The sequence below is a fragment of the Carassius auratus genome, chromosome 47 (genome assembly GCF_003368295.1).
Source record: "Carassius auratus strain Wakin chromosome 47, ASM336829v1, whole genome shotgun sequence".
Classification (NCBI taxonomy): domain Eukaryota; kingdom Metazoa; phylum Chordata; class Actinopteri; order Cypriniformes; family Cyprinidae; genus Carassius; species Carassius auratus.
In genome coordinates, this window is record NC_039289.1 from 6,552,903 (window position 1) to 6,578,691 (window position 25,789).

The 25,789-nt window shown below is 38.9% G+C and overlaps 1 long non-coding RNA gene across 1 annotated transcript; it reads right to left on the reverse strand.

Moving 5' to 3' along the window:
- Positions 1-96: 96 nt before the first annotated feature.
- LOC113064932 (uncharacterized) lies at positions 97-8,313 on the reverse strand. Its single transcript, XR_003278912.1, has 3 exons — positions 8,081-8,313; positions 7,081-7,231; positions 97-4,807 (listed from the first exon to the last, which is right to left on the reverse strand). It is a non-coding gene; the product is annotated as an uncharacterized LOC113064932 (long non-coding RNA).
- Positions 8,314-25,789: the final 17,476 nt, after the last annotated feature.

The window sequence follows — 25,789 nt, forward strand, 5'->3', positions numbered from 1 at the left end:
AATCCTTGAAAGACCCTGCCGAATGGGTGTGAAGCAAGGGCACAACCTTACCTCCGTGGCGAGATGTTAAAAATCGAAGAGGAGTCTTTTTTTAGTGTGTTTGAATGCAACAGTAGCATTACTGGAAATGTTGCAGGACTTGCTGGACAGATAAAAGTGGGCACTATTAATGTGACGATGCTCTTGAGGATTGATCTATAAGCAGGCCCAGATGGAATCTGCAAAAATTTCAGGAGAAAAATCAGCGGAATTAAATTCAAACATGGTGCAATGTGTAGCTGAAAGCATAATCAAATTAGCCAAGTTTTTAATAAATGAACATTCAGTGGCCAGCAGATGTGCAGAATTTTGTAAATGACTGGCATTCGAATTCTGTGCAAAAATCTTTCACATAAATTTTGTCCATAGATTCCATGTGGGCCTGGAGAGCAGATTTGTGCTACACAAATCACTGGGCATCTATATGTACATTAGCTGATAAAACTGACCTTTTGTTTGTAGTGAGAACCAGTGTGGCTACCTCACTGAGCTGGGTGGTTTGTGAAACAGCCACTGATACCAAAGATTCTTCGACCTGCCAGTCCTGTGCTGCCAAAGGGAGGAATACACACCAAACACCAAAAGCCCAATAGCATAACCAAAGCTGTTACAGCTGTAAACACATACAAATGAATTTTCACATACAAAGTGACATATAAGTGCAGTCAGACTGTATAGCACCGCACTGAGGGAAGCGGCTGCTATGCAGATTGAGTTGAGTGCCTTTTTCCTTCAACAACGGGTGGGACTGCTCTGATATACACAAACTGAAGCACACACACTTGGTCAGGTTATACACAGAACGCGTTTTTTCTTCGTTTTTCTAAGTAAAGACGCGCTACACTGACGTTTTGACCGTTGATTCACGCTTGGCGCCATTTTCAGTGTCTCGCGCGGGATCGGCGCGATTTAAGGCCCGTGCCTAGTTTTAAAAACGCGTCTGGAGACCATGCGCTATTTTCCATTCCTAAGCGCATAGTCTCGCGTTTTTAACGCGTTCTGTGTGAACGGAACCTTGCACAATCGCTTTAATATACAAATGTACAGTAGGCAGGCATACAGACATGGAAGCAAGGGGCGATTTTATCGTTTGATATACACTGGTGTTACAGCACTTTATAATGCTAATTTTATTTATCGTTTTTCCAGTCACTTAACTGCAATTATTTGTGCTGAGAGCACTTTAAAAACGGCCAGCTTTATTTTGCATTATGCCTGTCTTGAGAGTGAGGCCAGATTATTTTATTTGCACTGGCAGATATTCGCAAATATCTCACAGTGTTTAAACATTCACCCTGATTTCACTTAATATGCCGAGGTACTGTACCCACATTTGGCCGATTTTCAGGATAACTGTCTAATTTAAATCAAGATATATCATAAATCAACTTCTAAAATACCAGACAGGATTTTAATCTGAGCAATTTGGTTCTCTTAAGCTAATATTTTAGTCCAGAACAAGTTTAGAATAAAAGCCTGTTTTTTACAATTTGATTATCAACGATTTAAATAATGCAAGTGATTCAGGAGAAGAGGTCATTTTAAGAGAAACACTGAACCAGTTCCCTCTTATATTTCTCCCATTGGAAACCACACGGACTTGGCAGGAAGGTGTTGACAATTGATTCTGAAATACCTCAAATGTTTTGTGTAAATTTTATGTAATGCAGATTAAACTAATGCTAATTACAATGAGTACACTAACACTACTAAGACTAATAATAGTTAGTTTTTGAACTTGTGACTTGAAGCTTTATACTGTTAAATTGTTTTTGTTGGTGTTTGGTTTTTTGGTTTACTCATTTGCCAATTGTTTATCATTATTACAACTATTATGATTTAGTTTGATTGCGGTAAATAATTATTTATAAAAGAAAGACATTTGAATGTTTAGATATGACAGAAAGGAAAAGGATTTGAGAGTGGAAGAAAGCAACAACAACAAAAATTGAAAGACGACGACAGAAAAGAGCGAAATCACAGTACACTGAATTTTCAATGTATGCATCAAGTTTCTAATCATTTCAATTTAAGCGTTATTTAAACTAAACTATGTTCATTTCCTTTTTCTTTATTTAAAGCTTGATTGTGTTGAGTGCTCCTAGCATTAATTATGAAAAAAAAAAAATATGAAAAGACAAACTCCTCCCATTTGAAGTGGTGGGGACACTTTTTCTGCATGACTATTGTATACTGTATAAAGTAAAGCTGGGCCGACCTGGAATTTGGTGGGAGTGACTTGGATGAATAGACCCCAGGGAAAGTTGGACATGGGTGGGAAGGGTGGTAAAAGTGTTGGAGGGGTCTTTGTTTTGTAGAATTTTCTGTCACTGTTGTTTTTCGTTGGTTGTGTGCATGTATTGTTACAGCCCTCTCTGCCCTCCTTGTATTTCTTTTATGTAAATAACTCTTTAAAGTAGGGCATGACCATGTATCCTGGGCAACTCAACTTGGTCATGGACCCACACGTCTCCTCTTCTTAAATGTAATCTTGTGTACATTTGTTTACATGTGGCGTGTTTCTCGAATTGGGTTTTACACCATTTCATGTGAAACAGGAATGCTACCAGACAGTTTTGTTTTTTTTTTGTTTTTTTTTGCAACAGACCCCTCCTACCAGTCATGATCTCTCATCAACTGTAAAACAGCATCACGTACATCATGTTTCTCTTAGGGTCTGTCTGCAAATCCAACCCCCTTAGTCACACTGTGCTCTTCCTCTTCTGTTACCTGTCAATCAATCAGAACCAAGTGTCTTTGTGATGGTAGAAGACAATCAGTTTCAAAACAAGGAGAAAAAATGATATAGAGAAGACGGGCTGAGAGGAGGAGGAGATGAGGAGAAAGGAAGGAGGAAAGAGGCTCTCAGTGGTCGCAAGAAGCTGCCCTATTTAGCTTGCTGTGGTGCTTATGGTGAGCTACGTTAGCTAACTTTCCAAAAACTATTCCCCGATAATCTTAAAGTAGCATTTCATAGTAACACATAGAAAAGATGCATTCTTTCAAGATTTAACTTCCACAAAATTTCAGCCACCAAAAATGGACAATAGAAGTAATAGTTTAATGGTAACCATGATGCTAACACTAATATTCACTTTAGCATCTAGCTACATTTTTTCTCTCACCTAACTACTCCCACAGTGCTGGACCAATTGAAAAGAGCTAGCGCAGACAAGTGCTAACGTTTGCACTAACACGGTTCTCTAATAACCACAAACCAATCAATAAAGAGCTGCTGAGGCTGGTCGTCTTTGCACAGAGAACTATGCAAAAATACAAAGAAAAGAAAAGCCTTTACCTCAGTCTTAATCGATGTGACTGCATGGTTTAGGCTCTTTCCAGTTGCTCAAAATCCACTTTAGTCACCAGGATGATGTTCAGGAAAACCTGCACCAATTATACATCAGAATACTTGAAACTTTACCTGCTTTCTGTAACCAGCCTTTACTTGACTGGGATTAGAAAATCTTGTTTGTTGGTTTTTATAAATTTCTTGGGGACTTGGCAGGTTGAATGACCAACTAGATGATAAGCTAACCTATCTTAACATCTTGTGCTGGTTGAAGTGTTTAAGCAGGGAATTTAACAGTGGAGCAAATTAGCCCAGATTACTTTACACTGAAACACAGTATATACTGAAGAGTGTGTGCAAAGTCAAAAGCTCTAAATGTAAACAATGACATGCACATAAACTCTCTGTAGAGCACATCTACCCAAACCAAAGATTGATCCAAGGGTAAAGACAATCCATAAAAAACAATCAGTGGGTGTTTCTGAAGCTGTTGCTGACTAAATTTGATAGGTGCAAGGATTTCCCTTTCATGAATTTTAGTATTCAAGTTCAATGTCAAGTTCTAGTTCAGGAGCTATTAAGGAGAAAACACCTGTCTGCGTTTAAAATCTTCTGGACAAAATTTTGCCAATTTTAATATCCCACTGAAGCTTCACATTCACACACAAACTTGTTCTCAGGCAGCTGTTAAAGGTTAAAAGGCATGTTATTGCGGAGAGCCTCATTCCTCTTCCTGTCCAACAGGGGGAGCCAGATAGCCCGTTGAGCACTTTTCATTCGGTGCAAGAAGGAGACAAATTGGAGTAATAACTGTTACAGAAAAAAAGGTAATATGGGTAAATTGCGTGTTTTGAAATAAAATAAAACCATTGTTGAAAATTTTCGTGCTATTGTCTGTTTATTCATTTAGCCTGGATTTGACTGCAGCAATAAAAGAAAAATAATATATATTGAAATTATATTACATTTTCAGTGTATGAAAAAAACACACTGAAGATGCTAGCATAACACATCACCACTATTCAATTCTATTCGTGAACCCTGTGGAGATTCTTTCTTCACACCGTCTGCTGTAACCCTCCTATCCTGTGGGGGCACCATAGAGAGAAGCTCAACTCCTGTGGTGATTAACTTTCCAAAACCTTTCCCTTGGGACACTGCATGGGATGAACGATGCTATAGGCTACCTCTCTGAAACAAAGACTTCAGGTCAACAGACTCATTCCAGCTGTGGATCTGCATGCATATACAAAGGGAAAATATGGTAAGCACAAATAATACATAACAAAAAAAAAAAAAAACGTCTTATATGCTAATTGTGACAAAAGGATTTGTGGTAAGGAAAGTAGGGATCAACCTTATGTCTGTTGGGGGTTGTAAGTACAACATCTAAGGCCCGTATGGTTATTGAGGGAAGGACAGCAATGCCTGTGGTCAGCCAAACCTCAGGGGTACTGTAAGCATTTGGTGATGCTCCTGAAAATTCAAGATTCGGATTGATCAGTAGAGTCTCAAAATTAAGGGAATCTTCTTGAAATTCCTTTTTTTATTGTTGTTTTTTTTTAAACAATATTTTAACACTCCCTCCTGGTGGCCTACATAATTTCTCAAATTCAGAAAATGAAAAAGGTTTGCATGGTCATGCAAAACATGGAAATAGATGCTTTTAAATTTTGATTCCCATGTTATTTTTTATTGTATAATATTATAAATATATAAATTATAAATAAGGTTTATATTCATTAATTCTAAATTATAAAATATTTAATCAAAATAATTTAAATATCCATAACATTTTGAAACATAAAAAAAAAAAAAATAAGGTTAATATATATTTTTAAACCTTTAGGTCTCATTTTATGTCTCAAACTTTAAATTATAACTTTAAAAAAAGTATTATTAACCTTTATAACATTTTAAATATATATATAATATAATATTTCTCTTTCTAATTCATTCTCAGTTACAAAATATTGAATTTTTTATTTAAATATTGAATAATTTTAATTAAATTATAAAAAAGATTAATCTTTTAATATTAACTTTTCATATTCTCAGTTATAAAATATTTAATAAGTTCAAAGTAACCTTAATATAACTTTTTAAATCTATAACATTACTTTGAAAAACTAATATAATCATAAAAATAGTTCAAACCATTTAATCATTAATCATTTTAATCACTTTAGAGTCAAATAGATTTTGATTTCCGGTGACAAATTAGGTTTCCATCCAAAGTTCTGAATTTAACTGCGTGAAATTACAATATTGCTTAAAAGATTTGCGAATGAAGCATAATTTCCATTCCATGTGTTCAAGAGATCAAAATGATCACTTAAAGGAATAGCTTACCCAAAAATTTAAAAAAAGAGGCCTTTTATTAACTCCAGAGCCGTGTGGAGTACTTCTATGATGGATGGATGCGCTTTATAAGACTTCAAAATCTCAACACCCATTCACTGCCATTATATAAAGCTTGGAAGAGCCAGGACATTATTTAATATAACTCTGACTGTATTCATCTGAAAGAAGAAAGTCATATACACCTAGGATGGCTTGAGGACGAGTAAATAATGGGGTAATTTTCCTTTTGGGTGAACTATCCCTTTAATAGTAAACTTGTGGAAATGATCATTAATAAAAAGGAAAGTTCCAGCAACCAAGATGCCTGTGGCTGTCAGGATAATAACAGGAGGCAGTGGTAAGTGAAGCCAACACAGTTTATTTTCACAATTTCAAGCTAGAATTTTTTTAGAGCAATTTGACCTAGAACTGGGGCTGAGGTGAGTGCTTTATAGTCCTTTTGATGAGGTCGCTGATAGTGATCAGATGTGGCTCTTTTGTCTTACTTATAAATGACTGTGTCATGTTATGTTGTGTTGAGTTTTTTGTTGTGCATCAGGATATTTATTAAGTAAATGTGTTTCCATCATAAAATCAAAAAAATATTTTGATGTGTCAACCTCAGGAAGTCAAACTAAATATAAAATACTAAACTTACTAAACAGATACATAAAATATGGTTATTTTTACTAAAATCTGGGATATGCGTAACCTCTAGTAAGTAAAATTAAAAAGTAAAATTAATAAAAAAATAAAATATATACACATTTAAAAATAAAAATATATAATATTTGTACATATTTGTAATAAAATCACTTCTAAATAAAAAATAAAATACATTTATGATAAATTCATACATACACAAATAAAATAAATAAAAAACTGTCATAACAAAATGTATATATTGTAAATAAAATCGCAAAACTAGCCGAAATAAGAAAAAGGAATGAAGATTATTTACTTGTCTTCACAGTTATATTTTTGGTAATTAAAATGAGTTTTTAATTAGTAAAAATAAGATTTTTTACTATAATTATTCAAATGTCACTATAACCGATTATGTATAATATTTGCTTATGATTTTAATTGTTATATATGGTCAAGGAGTGATTACACATATTCGATGCAGTTAAAAAAACCGACTAATCATGCTATTCATGTTCATTTTAAGTTATATAATAGTTGATGCAAAGTTATATGCTTTTTTCCTCTCTCTTACCACCAACACAGTTTTGTTTAGTAGCATGTACACTTGAGTTTCTTCTGTTTCAGTTTTCCACAGTTTCTAACTTTTCATGGTCAAAGAACAATGAACAATGATCACATTTTGTGTCATACAAGCCCATCTGAAAAAAATAGATAGGGCTATTAGCAGTTAGGCAACAACTAGCACAGATTTTATTTACCTGTGTATATGGCCAGTCCATAGGCTATTTCGCAGCACAGTTTCTCGGAGGAGCAGGTGGCCTGTGTCCAGAAGGTGGCGGTCTCCTTTCCAAAGGAACTCACCCTTGAAAGAATGCAAGTTACCTTTTGGTTCTTCCCACTACAAGATACCTAATGTAAGAGAAAGAGAAAGAGAGTCAAATGGAGATTCCCCATTCAGTTCAGTATGAGTTACACTCAGAGCCTCGCAAAACTTCAAGTTGGTTTCTTTGCAAACAGCAGAATGCAAACATGCTACTTTAGCACTGAAGCTAGTTTTCCACGACACAACCAACATATAATATATTTCAGTGTTTGTTTCACCACCCTCTTTAAAAAGGTGGTTGTTTAGAGGTTCTTTATACTGGAACGCTTCTATTTAGAACCATATCAGCCCGAAGAATCCTTTTATGCTGAAATGTTCCTTTGTGTTAGAGTTTAGGCTTCTTTATTCAAGGCTTTTTGCTTTTCAAATCTGCAACTGTCGAAGCCTCCTCATTATTGATTTTCTGGATCTCAGCTCTCCATTTATACACAGAATGCCAACACACTCTTAACAGGTACATTTTCGTTCTTAAAATGTCTATAAATGAAACGTCTCAAATAGTAAACAGTTTCCTACCAATCATGTCATTTCCTCTTTGAAGTTTAACAGAACATGTAAATGTGACCAGGTCTGTTCGGTTAAGGATCCTTCTCCAGTAAAAGAGATCCTAAATGCATTATCCATATAAAACCTTTATAAAAATGTTCTATGAGGCACCTAAAAGGCATCTGCTATTGTTACAAGCCACAGAATCCTAATCTGGTACTGTTTAGAACTATTTTTCCTAAGAGTGTACCGTAAAATACAAATTTATAGAACACACCAGTTCATAGAACTGTTTGAATATTACAGAGTGGTTCAGCAAGTAGCTTTTAGCTGCTGTGGGAAAGCTAGTCAGTCAGTTCTAGTGTGTGTCCAGAGGGAGATGCTCTTACCCATCGATGTCTGCTGTTTCTACATAGCAAAGGCTTTGTGGCTCAGTGCTGCAAAGGAGGAGCAGATCTGCCTGGGATAAACAACAGAAGAAACTTCAGCGCTGTCAGCATAAGCTAGGAGAAATAACATAATAGATCCACGTTGAGACATAAAATGAGACCAAAAGGTTTAATATTTGTTTATAATGACATTTTTGACTGCTGTAGCTGGGTTAGAAACACAGATGCACACACTCACAGTTATGATCTGGTCCTTATTAATCTGGAGAGTGTCTACAACATGCACATCTTTCCACTAAACGGTTCTGAATCTGGAATGGAGAGATTTAAGAGGGGAAGACTTTTTATGTGAGAGTTTCTCTGTAAATTTTTATGAATATATGTTTGTTTTGTTCCTGAGCTTTGGTCTCCACCATCTCCAGGCCCCTGACAGCATTGTTCACCCCTCAGGAGTGAGAATGTCACACTGGGGCTGGTTAATTTGTGCATCACTGCGTTGGCGGCCCTGAGAGGGAGCATGACGGATAGATGTGGGAGTGAGGGGAAAATGGGCGAAAACTGAGATACTGCTGTTCTTCAAACTTCTATGTAAGTGAAAGTAGTTTAAATGCATTGGTTGAGAGAATGACAAGAATAACAGTCTGTGGCCACATCTTTACACCCACGCACAAGCAGATCAAAGGGATGGTATGAAATTATAGGAACACACAGTGAATGTATGCATGAAGCAGCATACATTTCCACTTATATCTTTTATATAGATTTCATAAATTAAATGTTATCAATTTTACATATATATATATCATTAAATTGATTAATTACACAAACGTCTACACACACACACACACACACACACACACACACACACACACATATATATATATATTATATATATAAAACACACACACTACAACTACATAAATTCTATATTAATAAATAATTCTATATTTATAAATGTGAATTCAATCTGTTATTAGTATATACAAACACAACACTACACAAATATTTAATTTTTATATTAAATATAAGATGAACAGACACATTTATATCAAATGATTATATAAATAATGAATATGAATATATTATCATTCTATTATTTATTGTTAAAACAAAGAAACACAATAAAAAATAAATCACTTTTAACATTCTGTACTATTTCCCATAAACTCTATGAAGAACTGTGGATCTGTTTTATATACTGTAGATGATCTTCATAGAATATACTTCAGAGCCTACAGGCATTTGGATATTTGTAATTATAAAAATATGAGCACATTTGCACAATATGGACAGATTACAGGAAAAAAACTGACTTTATACCTTGTGCACTATGGAGCCAATTCATCATGCCATTTCCAATATACAGGTGCCGGTCATATAATTAGAATATCATCAAAAAGTTGATTTATTAAGCTAATTCCAGTCAAAAATTTAAATTTGTATATTTATTCATTACACACAGACTAATATATTTAAAATGTTTATTCATTTAAATTTTGATGTTTATAACTGACAACTAAGGAAAATCCCAAATTCAGTATCTGAGAAAATTAGAATACTGTGAAAAGGTTCAATATTGAAGACACCTGGTGCCACACTCTAATCAATCCATTAACTCAAAACACCTGGAAAGCCTTTAAATGGTCTCTCAGTCTAGTTCTGTAGGCTATACAATTATGGGGACTGAATTGACAGTTGTCCTAAAAGACGACCATTGACACCTTGCACAAGGAGGGCAAGACACAAAAGGTCATTGCAAAAGAGGCTGGCTGTTCACAGAGCTCTGTGTCCAAGCACATTAACAGGGAGGCGAAGGGAAGGAAAAGATGTGATAGAAAAAAAGTGTACAAGCAATAGGTATAACCGCACCCTGGAGAGGATTGTGAAACAAAACCCATTCAAAAATGTGGGGGAGATTCACAAAGAGTGGACTGCAGCTGGAGTCAGTGCTTCAAGAAACCACTATAAAAAAGACATATGCAGGACATGGGTTTCAGCTGTCGCACTCCTTGTGTCAAGCCACTCTTCAACAACAGACAGCATCAAAAGCGTCTCGCTTCAAAAAGGACTGGACTGCTGCTGAGTGGTCCAAAGTTATGTGCTCTGATGAAAGTAAATTCTGCATTTCCTTTTGGAAATTCAGGGTCCCAGAGTCTGGAGGAAGAGAAGGAGAGGCACACAATCCACGTTGCTTGAGGTCCAGTTTAAAGTTTCCACAGTCAGTGATGGTTTCTGGTGCCATGTCATCTGCAGGTGTTGGTCCACTGTGTTTTCTGAGGTTTTCTGAGGTCCAACACAGCCGTATACCAGGAAGTTTTAGAGCACGTCATGTTTCCTGCTGCTGACCAACTTTATGGAGATGCGGATTACATTTTCCAACAGGACTTGGCACCTGCACACAGTGCCAAAGCTACCAGTACCTGGTTTAAGGACCATGGTATCCCTGTTCTTAATTGGCCAGCAAACTCGCCTGACCTTAACCCCATAAAAAATCTATAGGGTATTGTGAAGAGGAAGATGCAATATGCCAGACCCAACAATGCAGAAGAGCTGAAGGCCACTATCAGAGCAACCTGGGCTCTCAAAACACCTGAGAAGTGCCACAGACTGATCAACTCCATGCAACGCCACATTGCTGCAGTAATTCAGGCAAAAGGAGCCCCAAGTATTGAGTGCTGTAGATGCTCATACTTTTCATTTTTATACTTTTTAGTTGGCCAAGATTTCTAAAAATCCTTTCTTTGTTTTGGTCTTAAGTAATATTCACATTTTTTGAGCTACTGAATTTGGGATTTTCCTTAGTTCTCAGCTATAAGCATCAAAATTAAAAGAAATAAACATTTGAAATATATCAGTCTGGGTAATGAATGAATATAATATACAAGTTTCACCTTTTGAATGGAATTAATGAAATAAATCAACTTTGGATGATATTCAATTATATGACCAGCACCTGTAGACTACATGGGGTCAAGAATAAAGCATATCATTGCCAATGTTAAAAGAGATTTATGAGTATTTACCCTATACAACCTAACTGATGTTTCTATGATTTTCATTTTATTTATTGTAACAGGGTGTTTGCCATTTTTTTTAGATATGACTGTTTTTGACTTACTATTTGCAAAAGAGCATGTTTCATTCATCATGAGTTCAATTTGGTCTCTTGAGTTCAGTGTTTATAGGAGAAATATGCGATTCAAATAACTGGGTTTGACATTTAAATGTGAATTACTGGAGTGAATCTTTCTGCAACAGAAATTGGAAACAAGACCCACGAACCTGCAAGACCACAATAAGTAGGAAGAAAGATTTGCTGCTTGCTGGAACAGTTCATACAGGTTAAGAGGCAAAAAGGTCAGAAGAGTGTATTTGTAGCTCCGCATCATGTTGTCCTGGAAACAAAACCCAATAGGAAAGTGTTAAACAATGAAGAAAACTGGCTTCCACTGGAAACATCAACATATGTGTGGCAGCCCAAAGGTACCAAATGTTGTTGAGTGCTTCCATAACTACTGATCAATAAATAAATAAAAAAGTATCTTGCGTACAGCATAACGCCCCCAGCGGAAACATACTAAAGATCTGCAGCCACAGGACTGATGAAAATGATGGTTGATGGTTGAATACTTGGGAGTTTCACCTACAAACCACTTCACCTCCTTAATGTTTTTTGTTGCTTGATAGAAGATCCCAAAGGGCTCACTTTTTCCGTTCTCTTCTCCCCAGCGTCTTATCCAGGTAAATCACAGTTCCAGGAGTTCCCTGTGCCACCCAGCCCTTGAGTCTCATGGATATGTTAGCGCATTTGTTGAATCATGTCTCTTTCGCACTTCTGTTTGTTTCTGGATGTTGTGTTTAAGGATAAACTCCTCATTGGCTAACGTTCTGGCAGTGTTCTCTCAAAGTTATAAACAGACGTTATTTCAACTTTAACTGAATATTTGTTCTATTCATTCCTATATTTAATAAGGATGAAAGATTAGCAGAAAAAGATTAGGCTACTTATACACTGATCACGGAAAGTTATTTTTCTGAAATATTTTAGCTGGAAATTCATTTAACTTTTTTTTCTAGCCTATATGATCACTGGAAAATATATCACAGAGCAAGGTTAAAATAAAACAATCTGTTTTCCCAACATCCAACTGGAGTTAAGTCAACTGTTGTCATAACAGCATAAAGGATGTGCTATTATTGAATCAGAGGGATATATTGTAATTAATAGAAAGAGCATGATTCTAAGTGTTCACAATAGTATTAATATTATATTGCCATATGCAGTGTGAACACTGTATACAAATGTTTTGTATGCTTGGACCAGATTTGCTTGAATGCGCATATAGGAACAAACACAATGAGGAATACTATATTCCACAATGCAACATACATGACTTGGCATTTAACTGAGGTACAAGAGTTTGCTTACTCATTAATTATTAATATAATATAATTAATAATACCACCATTTCTCCTCTTCTTTCTTCAGACCTTCTGCTGTTACTCTCCCGTTCAGTGGGGGCACTGCAGGCAAAACCAACTCTTGGCGATTAACTTTCTAAAATCTAGTGATGGGAAGTTTGGGTCATTTTAAGACTTGGACCTTTGAATCTCGTTCAGTAAAATGAACACGTCGTCTACTAACACAAACACTGATCACACTACAAAATATATAGCAATATATAACCTATAACAATATATCAATAATTATTTTCCATAACACTGAATGTTGCAACTAAGGTATTAAAGAGTTGGTTATTATTATTAAGTCTCTTTCCGGCTCAGACTGCATAGGTTAAGCTTATGGCTCAGTTACGTGATGAACGAACAACTCGAACAATCCAAAGACTCAAAACAGGGGAACTAATTCCAGTACAGAACCAATAGGATGTTGTTTATGCGGTACTGAGCAGCTCACTCCCCGACATGACTTGTTCTTCCCGAGTCACATTAAAGATTCGTTCAAAATGATCTAATCATTCAAGAATGACCCATTACTACTAAAATCATTGACTTGAGCGAGACACGTACAATGCTGAAAGGCATCTCTACAAAAACAGCTGCAACAATTTATTAATTTATGGATCTAAATGGTACATCCAAAATGAAGTCAAGTCACCTTTATTTATATTGCTCTTTATACAATACAGATTGTTGTTAGCTTTATGGAGTATACATGAGATTAGGTAATGATCCGAGATATCATCGTTCTGCTGCAGAATTTTGAATTTTAAACATTTCCTTTAATACAGTTGCACCACATGGCATTCAACTTGAACTAACCTTGCCTTGTAATTAAATGTCAAATGTTTTTTCTTTTTTTTCAAATATTAATAATCAAAGCATTTTTTAAAAAAAATAACAATAATAATAAAACATTATGCCACACTACTTAAAACTGTTTTGTATTTTACTTTATTGTGATATCAGGACAGTTGTATCTCTCCGACATCCCTGCATCCTCAATAAAAAAAAAATATATTAATACAGAAATTAAAAACATGCTCGTTACTAACTATAAGTGTATTCAAAACATTCCATGTATAAACTGCACTTTTTTAATGTATTTTTAAATAAATTAATAGGTCATCATGTTTATCGCCCCTTTCACACTGCAATTCCAGAAAATACACTGGTAATGTGTCCCGGCAATTGTTCCCGGGTCGCTAGATTTTGCCCTTTTCACACTGCCAGTGATTACCTGGAATATGTGCGTGCATTCACACACAACCCGTAAAGGTCCTGTAAAGACACATGACATCAGGATGTGACGTGTAATGTACGAGTCGAAAAGGCTAGGCACGTTAACTTTCACTTAAGCTGGTGAAAGATCTCAGCTTCAGCGCGGAAAGTGAGGAACTAACAGATCTCTGATTCATTACAGTTTGCACATATTTTATTTTGTTGCGAATGTTGATCTGCCTTCAAAACACCTGGTAAAAAAGTTGCGTGATAACGTGCGTCATCACTACGACACACCCTTTACACCATTAACTCTGGCTTTCGTTCACACAGAGCTCGTTCCAGGACTGAACCCGGCAATGTTACTAGGTCCCCAACCCAGGATCAATCCCGGGACGTGTTTGCGTTCACACAGAAGGCGACCCAATTTTCCGGGTCCAACGTGCAGTGTGAAAGGGGCTATTGAATTTCTACAATTTACTAAATCAAGTCTACAAATCTTACAATTAGACCAATTTGCATTACATAGCCATTATTGGATAAGGCTTGGTCTCAGTCATAACGCATGGATTTACTGATAATGATCTTTCTTCAAACATGTTACATCTCAAATCTATCTCAGTTTGATTGAAATGACAAATATTTTTGCAGTGTGGTTGGGGTTGGTGTAAAGTGGACCTAGTTGCTCTACTTGAGCACTGAAACCACTGTAAAAGCTATACCAGACATGCACCAGAGCAAAAGTAGCACAAATTAACTCAGATTCAAAGTTAAATCTCAGATGTTTTTACAACCAAGACTGCGCAATCAAGATGGCGGACAAGTCCACCCTTTCACTGAATTTTGTACCAAATACTCCCAGAACAGATGTTTAAATTGAAATACGGTCTAAGGTTGTTATATTTGTGTGGCATTGCTGTATATTTTACTTACAATAAATTCTTTGTTAAGGATCAGTCAATTCAGTTGAATCAGTTGAAATCAATCAGTTAAAAGGTAAGGCCAGAGGGAGATGCTCTTGCCAACAAATAGTTTCTACAAAGCAAAGACTGCGTGGTTCACTGCAAGAACAACATTGTGTTGGTGAAAATAGTGTTGGTTGAGACTGTGACTAATGAAAGCTGTCTAATTCCACATCAACGGCCAAATTTCTAAACCCATGTACAAACAGAACATTCGGGATGAGCACAATTACGATAAACCAAAGCAAATAAAGAAGCGTACTGAATGAAACACAAGATGTATAGACCAGCATATTTTCACTCCCCCAGTAACCGTACTCTAACCACTAGGAACTACACAAATGATTCAGAAGGACAAGCTTGGTTTTAATTTGCCATCAGTGTGTGGTTACATGCCGTGCCACGGTGGTTGGTGGATAGAAAGTAGTTTATTGACTAAAAGTTTCCTTTGTATTCGTAAACAATGCCTAATGTAAGCTTGTGAGCATCCGAAATATTTGAACGTTTTGAATTTTATAAATGATAATAATCATTTCATTTGTGGGCTGTTCATAAAAATAATGAAAATGAATGGAGGTACGCCATCCTGAAATGTTTTGTCATTTTTTTTGTCTTCAAAGAAACAGCGTGGTTTGCAAAATGAAAGTTTATAACAGTAGTTGACAAGAAACACTTTAGGGAAGTTGACATATCTGCCAGTATGATTTGCTATACTATAATATGTGTGAATCCAAACTGACATCACGAAAACAACATTATAGGAAACATAAGCTGTCTGGCACATATAACTGTGTAAACCTTTTATCACTGTGAGGGAAATGAAACCCTCAAACCTGCGTGACCACAACAAGAACTAAGAAATCGTTTGATGCTCGCTGAAACTTATGGGAAAGAAAGGTTATGGGGTGTTTTTGTATCTTTGCACCATGGTAACAACCCATTAGGAACAATATTTTTAATAAATATTATTCAGTGACTTCTATATTAAGTCAGTATGTATGTAAAAAAAAGTTTTAAAGGTACAGCATAATTAACGGCTCCGGTGGAAACATCGGAAAGATGTGCGGTGTGACGACTCATCAAAGCGGCCGTTGACCTGAACTTCTCAACAGAAATCATCTGAAGGGTTAAGAACATGGTTCAAGCTCTCATGACATTCAAAAGTTTCATTTTCTATATTGTGCTTATTATGTGTGTATGATTCACATTTTGGACCCACAGTTGATAAAGAATTCTGCATACTGTTTGTGAACTAAAACAAGAGTTTATACCGAATATAGATGTTACTTGGATTATTTAGATGTGTTAACACTTACAAGTAGGATATGTATTATTTTTTGGAGCAACCTCTTTCTTCTTCCATATTTCACAAAATCTGTCTGCCCCTAATCTGATACATAAAATGCCATGTTAAATATATATTATAGACATTGACAAATCTGTGTTCAATTGTGATTAAGAAAGAAATTAAGACTGCAGTTTTTAAAAATAATAAAATCAGGCTATTGAAATAATGTGATGTTGACAAATTCATATTTTGCATTTCACAATGCACAAGCCATTTTTTTTATTGTTTCTCGCTAATCAAAATTTGTTTCTATATGTATGTATGCAGTGCAATAATGTATTTGCATTAGAGGTAGTAAAACATTACTAAATATCTAGTTAAATGAAGGATTAAATGTACACTGTGGAGATTCACAAAGCACTTCTTCTGCTTACTGAAGCCTTTCATCTTTAATGTCCATAGCAGGTTTACATCACATCATCTTCCTTTCACAATGGTAAATTAGAGTTTCATTCATGTAACCTGTAATCCACTAGTCTCATAATGGTATGTTAGCATCATGTCTCTTTTATTAACTCTTCTGGAATTTGACAGGAGAAAAAGTAGCCAATGAAAAGGCATTGCATATTTTGCATATTTTATTGCATTTTTGGTTGATAATAAACGTGACTTATTATTTACAGTTTGTTAAACAAACCTTGTATACCATATTGCAAAAGGTTAAGCGCATTGCATCATTAAGCCTTCAGTTCTGACTCAGGTTGGTTTTCTAATCAGACTTGTTTTTTGCTTAGTGGACTATCAAAAATCCCCAAAATCCCACTAAAAATTTCTAACTGTAACTCCTCCTTCATTTTGTTGACTGTATTGCCCCAGTGATTTAAGCCCGAAGGCCTCAGATCAAAAGGTTAGTGACTGTACAGATTTGTTCATGCAGTCCCACATAATTATGACTTTGTTCCTTGTATTCACACACTAAAAAAATTAATTAATTATCCTTAATTACTTACTACTTCCTATATAGACCAATAATCTCTATAGACACTATAGACCAATAATCATCAATCGATTACAAAATGAAAAAAAAAAGTGTTTGGTCCCTGCTCAGCGTGTGCAGTGGGGAGCACCAATAGAGATACTACTTGCGCTCTTAAAGGAGTAGAGAGCACTCCATAGCCGTATCTCGGTTTCAAAATAACTTTGCAGTGATTAAGCCCAAACTCAAGGCATGAAACTCTTACTAACAGCGCTTATAAGACACCCATTCACTTAACTGTTGCCAAAGCAAGGAGAAGGCCCATTTTAAGCGATAAGGGCCGCAAGTCATCTGAACTGAGTGGCTTAAATGGGGGCCATTTTAGGGCCCCTAGGACCATGGATAAGTCCCAACTCAGAACAGACTGTGGGCAAAGAGGATTCAGTCTCTTCACACCCTTCAGAAATTTAACGACCAAGTAGTTTCTGCCTATTGAATGGCCGGCCTCAAGAGATTGTTTCGCTGTGATGGCTGCCACATATACTTTGAGTGTGGATGGGGCGCACCCCTTATCCAGCAACTCTTGCAGAGAGGTCAGCATGCAGGACACGTCACATGAAAATGGGTCCAATTGTCGTGCAGAGCACCAGTTGAGGAATACTGACCATTTCTGGCATTTCTGACTCACCTGATGATCTGGGGTATCAGGGCGATAGGAGGAAACACATACAGGCGAGCCCTGGGCCAGTCGTGGGCCAGTGTGTGTTGAGAAAAATATTGGGCAATGAGAGTTGTCTTCCAAGGCAAAGAGGTCGACCTTTGCCTTCTGGACAGCATTAATAATGATATAAGACACCACTGTCATGCCGTCTGAATGAACTAGGACGTGGTGGCATTTAATGGCTGGAAAGAAGGATATTAAGGGCTAAGGAGACGACAAACGTTTCCAGTCAGTTGATATATAGGCATCTCTGCTGAGCTGTCCAAGAGCCAAATGCCAGATTGCCCTCCAACAGCACGCCCCACCCTGAGTTAGACACGTCGGTTGTGATCACCTTCCTTCTGGAGGCCACATCCATCCTCACTCCTGTCTGAAACAGGTGAGTGGTCTTCCAGGGGGCCACAGCTTCGATACAGCAGTGGTCCACCCTGACCGGAAATTTCTTTAACCGCCAAAAGAGTGGGATGGGACTCAGGCTTTTAGCCAAAATTGGAGGGGCAGCATGTGGAGCAGGCCCAGTGGAGTCCAAACGGAAGGACTGCATACTGATATGCCACTCCCACTCCCCAAATCTCAAGAATCTGTAATGGGGAGTCTTCTGTAATGGGGAGCTATGTGGATGTGAAAGTAAGTATCTTTCTAATCCATGGTCAAAAACCAATCCACTGGGGAAATATGCGTGAGAATCTTTTTGACTGACATCACCCTGAACGACCGGTGCAAAAGTGAGCTGTTCAGATGACTGTGATCTAGAATGGGTCTGAGCCCGCTGTCTCTCTTTGGGACGAGGAAATTGTACTGCAGGACATCACCTCCTGAAAACGAAACTCCATCTATCAAGCAGTTTTTTGGTGTGTTCCTGCTAAGGCGAGAACAGAGCCACTCTTTTTCCTCTCTCGGGTCCAGCACAACTCGTGGGCTGACTCACGTCGATTAAGGTCCGCATAGAATTGAAGCACTGTAGGATTTTTGGAGAGGTGCACATCAGGCTACGGCATAGGCAACGGTTTAGGAGGTGTATCTATGTGTAGGCTACATTGAAGGTTTGACACAGAAGTATAAATCAGCCTTAACGCATACAGCACAATAACATTATGTGGGGGATATTTTTAAATTCTAATGACGGAAAAATCACACCTTTTCTGTCGTAAAATAATGTGCGAAAAATGACGGAAACAGATTTTTTCTTGTGCACAGCTTGTTACAGAACCTAGCTATGATTGGCCAATTGCAGTATTCATGAATTATCTATCATTCATTATCTTTCATTCATTTAATATTCTTACATTTCATTTGCATAGTAAGTTTGGCATTATACACATTATTTACCCAAAGGGGATGGTGGTTTTACTGCTGTTTGTCATATTTTTCAACCTTGGGGATGCCAACCCCCAAAATCCCCCCTCAATTAGAGCCTTCTTTCTTGATAAAGCTGCTGTGAAAACATGGGAAAAGTTGACGAGGAAGAAGTTCGGGTGATGCGTTCTTTACAAAGGTGGAGCAAAATACTTCATTGCACCATCTATAGTGCATTGTGACTGGATGTTTACACTGTCAATAGGAGACAAACCAATGGGCCACTGGCTGCTCACTGTCCCTGGGTGATGGTCCTTGGCAAAAAACAAACAAACAAATAAAAAAACCTTCTGTCAGGTGTGTTGGTCCACGGGGAATGTGATGTTTAGATAGGAGCTAGGAGCTGCACTTGCATGCCCGTTTCAAAGATGGCCGCTGAGTGACATGACTTGCTGTAAATGGACTTTGGCAAAGAGAACACTGACAACACAGTGACAGACAAGACAGAGTAGCTTTCAAATTTTGTCATATTGTAAGGAATCCAAACAATAAATACCATTTTGTTGCTCTTTAATGTTTCATGGTAGATCGCTATAACACCTCAGCAATGTTTGGAATAACGGCGTTTAAAAGAACGGCGTTATGTAACGACGTTATTTTTTCAGTAACGGGGTAATCTAACTAATTACTTTTCCCGTCGTTACAACGCCGTTAACGTTACTGAACGTTAAATGCGGTGCGTTACTATGCATTGATTTAATAAACTATGCAATCTGAACGCACCCCTTGCTCACACAGCGAGTGAGCAGGTGGGTTAACGGGGGGGTGACGTTATAAATTAGTCTCATTAAATATTGTTATGGACAAAATATTAAGATCCTTTACTTAAATTGAACAATCTCAGACACCTTGGTCCACGTATCACTTTTATTTTTTATGTCCCTGTACGCAAAAAGGGACACATCATAGATTATTGCAAACGTGAAAAAACAATAATCAACCTGTCCTCCATTGTGCTTGGGAACTAATGTGGTCAGAGCTGCGTTCTCTGGAATCCTCTCAAGCAGGTGAACTTCTACGTTTCGATTGGTTGCTGCCCAACCGCGTCATAGCTCATTACCATAAAGTTGCCTTGATTTCAACTCTGCTCGACGCTCTCAACGGCCAAGTCGCGCCGCTGCTCGACGCCGGCTTACATTGAAAATGAATGACTTCCGGCCACATGCCGGCACACACGGCAGCGCCAAACACACACACACAACAGCTACACAGAGATTCACAGCAGCAGCAGAAATGGCGAGCTAGGAGCAATCCGATGAAAAGTTGGCACTTTCAAGGTGGAGATATAAGCACTACTTCAAATTCATTGTGGTCAAAGGCAAGAATGTGCATGTAATGTGTACATGTAATGTGTGACACGCATCTACAAGTTGCCAAAAACACTTTTCTTACAAAGATAATACTTGAATTGCAGAATAAAACTCTTGCTGTCTGTTGATGTGCAATAAATATCGAAAGTTATGTACGAAAACCGGTCTATTCTACTCATTTCAACTGACTTGTGAAAACTGAAAAAAAAAAAAAAAATTCTCTGACATATAGCAACTTTTATTTTTTACAGTAACGCAAATAGTTACTTTCCCTGGTAACGAGTTACTTTTATTATAGAGTAATTCAGTTACTAACTCAGTACTTTGAAAGTAGTGAGGAACTATAACTAATTACTTTTTTAAAGTAACGTTCCCAGCAGAGCACCGCAGTTAAAGCAGCACTGATCATCTCTTCCTCTTTACTAGTTATAGCACGAAATAAACATGAATGAACAGAAGGTATCTTGTTTCAACTGAGGAAAGACGTCATACACCCCATTTTTCAAGTTCAAGTCCAACGTTTACCTACTCTCTGTGGTGTTGTTGCTATGGTGTTCTAGGTTGGCGAGAGGTTGATGATGTCACGAGGAAGGCGACGAGGAAGCGCCCGTGTGTTATGTATGTGTAACGTTGCCTAAAGAAAGTAAAGTGAACACGTTCATACAGTTTGAATCCAGAGTCTTCATTTAAAAGACGCGACATGGTGTCAGAAGTGCTGTAGTTTGACGTGTTACCTGATTGAGTTTTGCTCGCGAAGCCCGGAGACGTGGGAAGAACGTGCGAGCTGAAATGGATGGCGGAGATAATGCGGTCGCTGCACCGAGAGCAGCGGGACCGAGCGCTACTTTCAGCATACGGCCGCCTGAGCCGTTCGACTTCTCTAAACCACAAGAATGGGCAAAATGGATTCGGAGGTTTGAACGGTTCCGATTGGCGAGCAACCTGCAAGAAAACTCGGATGAAAATCAGGTGAATACTTTCATTTACTGCATGGGAGATGAGGCGGATGATATTCTCCGTGGGTTACCACTGGCAGACGCTGACAAAACAAAGTATGACGCAGTAAAAGCAGGTTTTGAGGCACATTTCGTTGGGAGAAGAAATGTAATTTACGAACGGGCACGTTTCAATATGCGTAAACAGGAGGAAAATGAGACTGTTGATTCATTTGTGACAGCTTTGTATGCTCTGGCTGAACATTGCAATTATTTAGCATTACATGATGAGCTAATTCGGGACCGGCTCGTTGTGGGGTTGGCTGACAAACGGCTGTCTGAGCGTATGCAGCTGGATCATGAGCTGACCTTGGAAAAAGCAATAGCAATGGCGCGGCAAAGTGAGGAGGTGAAACGACAGCAAGCTGCGCTGAGAAGTGTGACAGACACTGTGGCTGCAGATGCGGGCTCTGTCGACAGAGTGTACAAAGGAAAGAATAACGTTGGGAGACCCCAAAAAGGAAATGGTCCTAAACAGAAATCACATATAGTACACTCCAGTAAGATGAATAGCAACCAGTGCCATAAGTGTGGTAGCTCCCCAGCACACGCAAAACGTGACTGTCCAGCAAATGACGTAAAATGTCACTCCTGTGGGAAAAAAGGGCACTACAAGCGGGTGTGCACATCATCAAAAACTGTGCGTGAAGTGTGTGAGGGGGACCCTATATTTCCTGGCAGCATCACAGGTACTGGCGAACCATGGATGGTAAACTTAAACATTAGACACAAATGTGTGCCGTTTAAGATTGATACTGGCGCGGATGTCACTGTCATTCCAGTAGAGGTGTTTGAGGAGATTTTTAATAAAGACCCACCTACCCTCAAGGATGCGACGAGGCCATTACTTGGTCCAGGGCAAGATCCCTTAGATGTTGTGGAAGTTGCTAGTCTGCTGTTGAAGAGAGGTGAAAAACAGTTTGAGGAAGATGTGTACATAATCAAAAATCTGCACACTGCACTTCTGGGCAGACCGGCTATTGCAAAGCTTGAGCTTGTGGCACAACATTGATATGGAAATATTAAAGACAAGTTATCCAAAATTGTGCAGCGGTCTGGGGGAAGTACGACAGCCATATGTTATCAGGCTCAAACCAGGGGCTTCTCCATTCTCTCTTAAAACCCCAAGACGTATCCCGTTACCTTTAATGAGTAAAGTTAAAGAAGAGCTGAGCCGTATGGAGATTTTGGGGGTAATCAGCAGGGTGGAGGAACCAACAGACTGGTGTGCTGGTATGGTGGTGGTCCCAAAGAAGTCAGGTGCTGTTCGGATATGTGTAGACCTCTCCAAGTTAAATGAGTCAGTTCGCCGGGAAAAATACATCCTGCCATCAGTTGAACAGACATTAGGAATGCTTGCTGGAGCACAGATCTTCAGTAAGTTAGATGCCAATATGGGATTCTGGCAGATACCATTGTCAGAGGATTCTGCGCGCTACACAATGTTCATAACTCCATTTGGCCGTTTCTTCTTCAAACGGCTTCCCTTCGGTATATCATCTGCGCCAGAACACTTCCAGAATAGAATGGCTACAGAGGTTACTGAAGGACTGGAAGGCACGGTGTGTCATATTGATGATGTTCTGGTGTGGGGAAGAACAAGGGAGGAACATGACACCCATTTGCATGCAGTACTGAGGAAAATGCAAAAGGCAGGCATGACCCTTAATGTCGAGAAGTGTGAGTTGTCAAAGCGGACAGTACACTTTTTAGGGCACATTATTTTTGGTGATGGCATTAGCCCAGACCCCATGAAAACAGCAGCCATCAGGGACATGTCGGAGCCCTCAAATGTGAGTCAATTGCGAAGCTTCCTGGCGATGGTAAATCAGCTTGGGAAGTTTATTCCCCGACTGGCGGATAAAGACAAAGCTCTCCGTGACCTGCTGTCGAAAAAGAACTGTTGGATTTGGGGCATTGAACAAGCCAATGCGTTCCAGGCTCTGAAAGACGTACTGTCATCCCCCCCTGTTCTTGCCATCTATGACGCGAATAGAGACTGTAAAGTGTCAGCGGATGCTTCGTCCTACGGACTGGGAGCCGTCCTACTTCAAAGGTGGCCAGAAGGTTGGAAGCCAATAGCGTATGCGTCAAGATCTCTTTCTCAGACTGAGCAGAGATACGCGCAAGTGGAGAAAGAAGCCTTGGGGCTCACATGGGCATGCGAAAGATTCAAAGACTTTGTCATTGGCAAACATTTCACATTGGAAACTGACCACAAGCCATTACTGAGTCTCTTAGGATTGCAAGCTCTGGATGCTCTCCCTCCTCGTATCCAGAGGTTCAAAATGCATCTGATGTGTTACTCCTACTCCATTGTTCACGTGCCAGGAAAGGATTTGTGGGTAGCTGACACTCTGTCACGTGCTCCGGTAAAGCAGTGTGAGCTTCATGAAGAGAGAGAGTTTTGGAGGACACTAACATTTATGTTGACGCTATCATGGGGAATTTGCCAGCAAGCACAACCTACCTGGGACAGCTGAGAGAAGACTTAAAGAATGACAAGGTATGCTCCAGTGTGATGAAACTGTGTGTTGAAGGGTGGACAGAGCACAGCCGGAGAGATCCAATACTGAAGCGTTACTGGGCAGAACGGGCTCTCTTAACTGTGCAGGACGACCTGTTGCTGAGAGGCACGAGGTTGGTCATTCCAGCCGCTATGAGAAATGATGTCCTTAGCAAGTTGCATGAGGGGCATTTAGGACTTGTAAAATGCAGAGAGCGGGCAAGACAATCAGTATGGTGGCCAGGGTTAAGTAATCAGCTGAAGGAATTGGTGCTCAACTGCAGGACATGCCTCAAGGAGAGACTAAACCCAAAAGAACCACTCATGCCCACTCAGTTTCCAGACAGACCCTGGCAAAGGTTAGGAGCTGATTTATTCATGCTGGGAACTAAGACGTACCTGCTAGTGGTGGATTACTATTCCAGGTATGTGGAGATTGCTCAGTTATCACCCAGTAGGTCTACTGACGTCATTGTCCACATGAAATCCATATTCGCACGGCATGGAGTTCCAGAGACACTAATTACAGAGAACGGGCCACAATTCTCTGGGCACTCATTTGCATCCTTTGCTGCTTCTTATGGATTTGTCCACGTTACTAGCAGCCCAAAGTTCCCCCAGAACAATGGAGAGGCTGAACGTGCAGTCAAGACAATAAAAGCTCTTTTCAAGAAAGCTGATGACCCTTACCTTGCTCTCCTAGCGTATCGTGCTACTCCTTTGCAGAATGGGTATAGCCCAGCACAGCTTCTTATGGGAAGAAGGCTGCTAACAACTGTGCCCACACTCTCATCATTGCTAGATCCAGCACTTCCTGATACTGATGCAATTTTCAGAAAGGAGAAGGAAAGAAAGAGTGCAGATGCAGAGCGCTTCAATAAACATCATAGAGCTAGAAAACTCAGCACACTACAGCCGGGGGAAGAAGTCTGGGTGTCTGATGCTAAAGAATAAGGAACGATTGTGGCCAGTCACTTGGCTCAACGGTCTTACCTTGTGAATACGCAACATGGGACTGTGAGACGTAATCGTTACCATCTGGTACCTATGCAAGCGTCAGCTAAGGATGATAAAAATGATACACAAGATCGCTCCTCGGACACAATCACTGAGTGGCACCCTGTCACTCAGGAATCAGAGGAGCAGGACATTCCTGATGTGGTGTCTACACCTATGTGGCGAGTGGGGCGGGGCCGAGAGACGTGGGACTCGATACCGACGGTGGGGCTCAGGTGTAGCTCATCTCCAATCACTACACCTGGCCTCACTCCTCGTTCCCAAGCCTCTCGGCCCCGCCCCACTCGCCACAACCTAGAACTAGGTGTGGGAGACGGATCGTGAAACCTGCAAGGTTGAACCTGTAAACGTGTGTGGTTTACTGCTGCATTATAGTTACAAATACATTGCCACTTAATGTACATAAAAAATAAAAAATAAATGTTCGAAATAGGAAGACAAATGTTATAATTACTTGGTTTGTTTAAGAGTTAGATAGGAGCAGACCTTCCAGCAAAAGAGGCAGAATAATCCTCTAAGGTCTGTTGAGACAAAGGTAGTCTACCCTTTGATCTCTAGAAAGGGGAGATGTGGTGTTGTTGCTATGGTGTTCTAGGTTGGCGAGAGGTTGATGATGTCACGAGGAAGGCGACGAGGAAGCGCCCGTGTGTTATGTATGTGTAACGTTGCCTAAAGAAAGTAAAGTGAACACGTTCATACAGTTTGAATCCAGAGTCTTCATTTAAAAGACGCGACACTCTCCTGTCTGGTTTGTTTTTCGGACAAAAAGGGCAGATTTGGCATTATGATTGGTCAATTGCTTGTCAATCAAACTCCCTGCAAAGGGTCAGTTAAGTGGTTACAAAATGTGCAGTCATGTTACTTTAGCTCATTTTAATTAATTAAACTGAAGAATC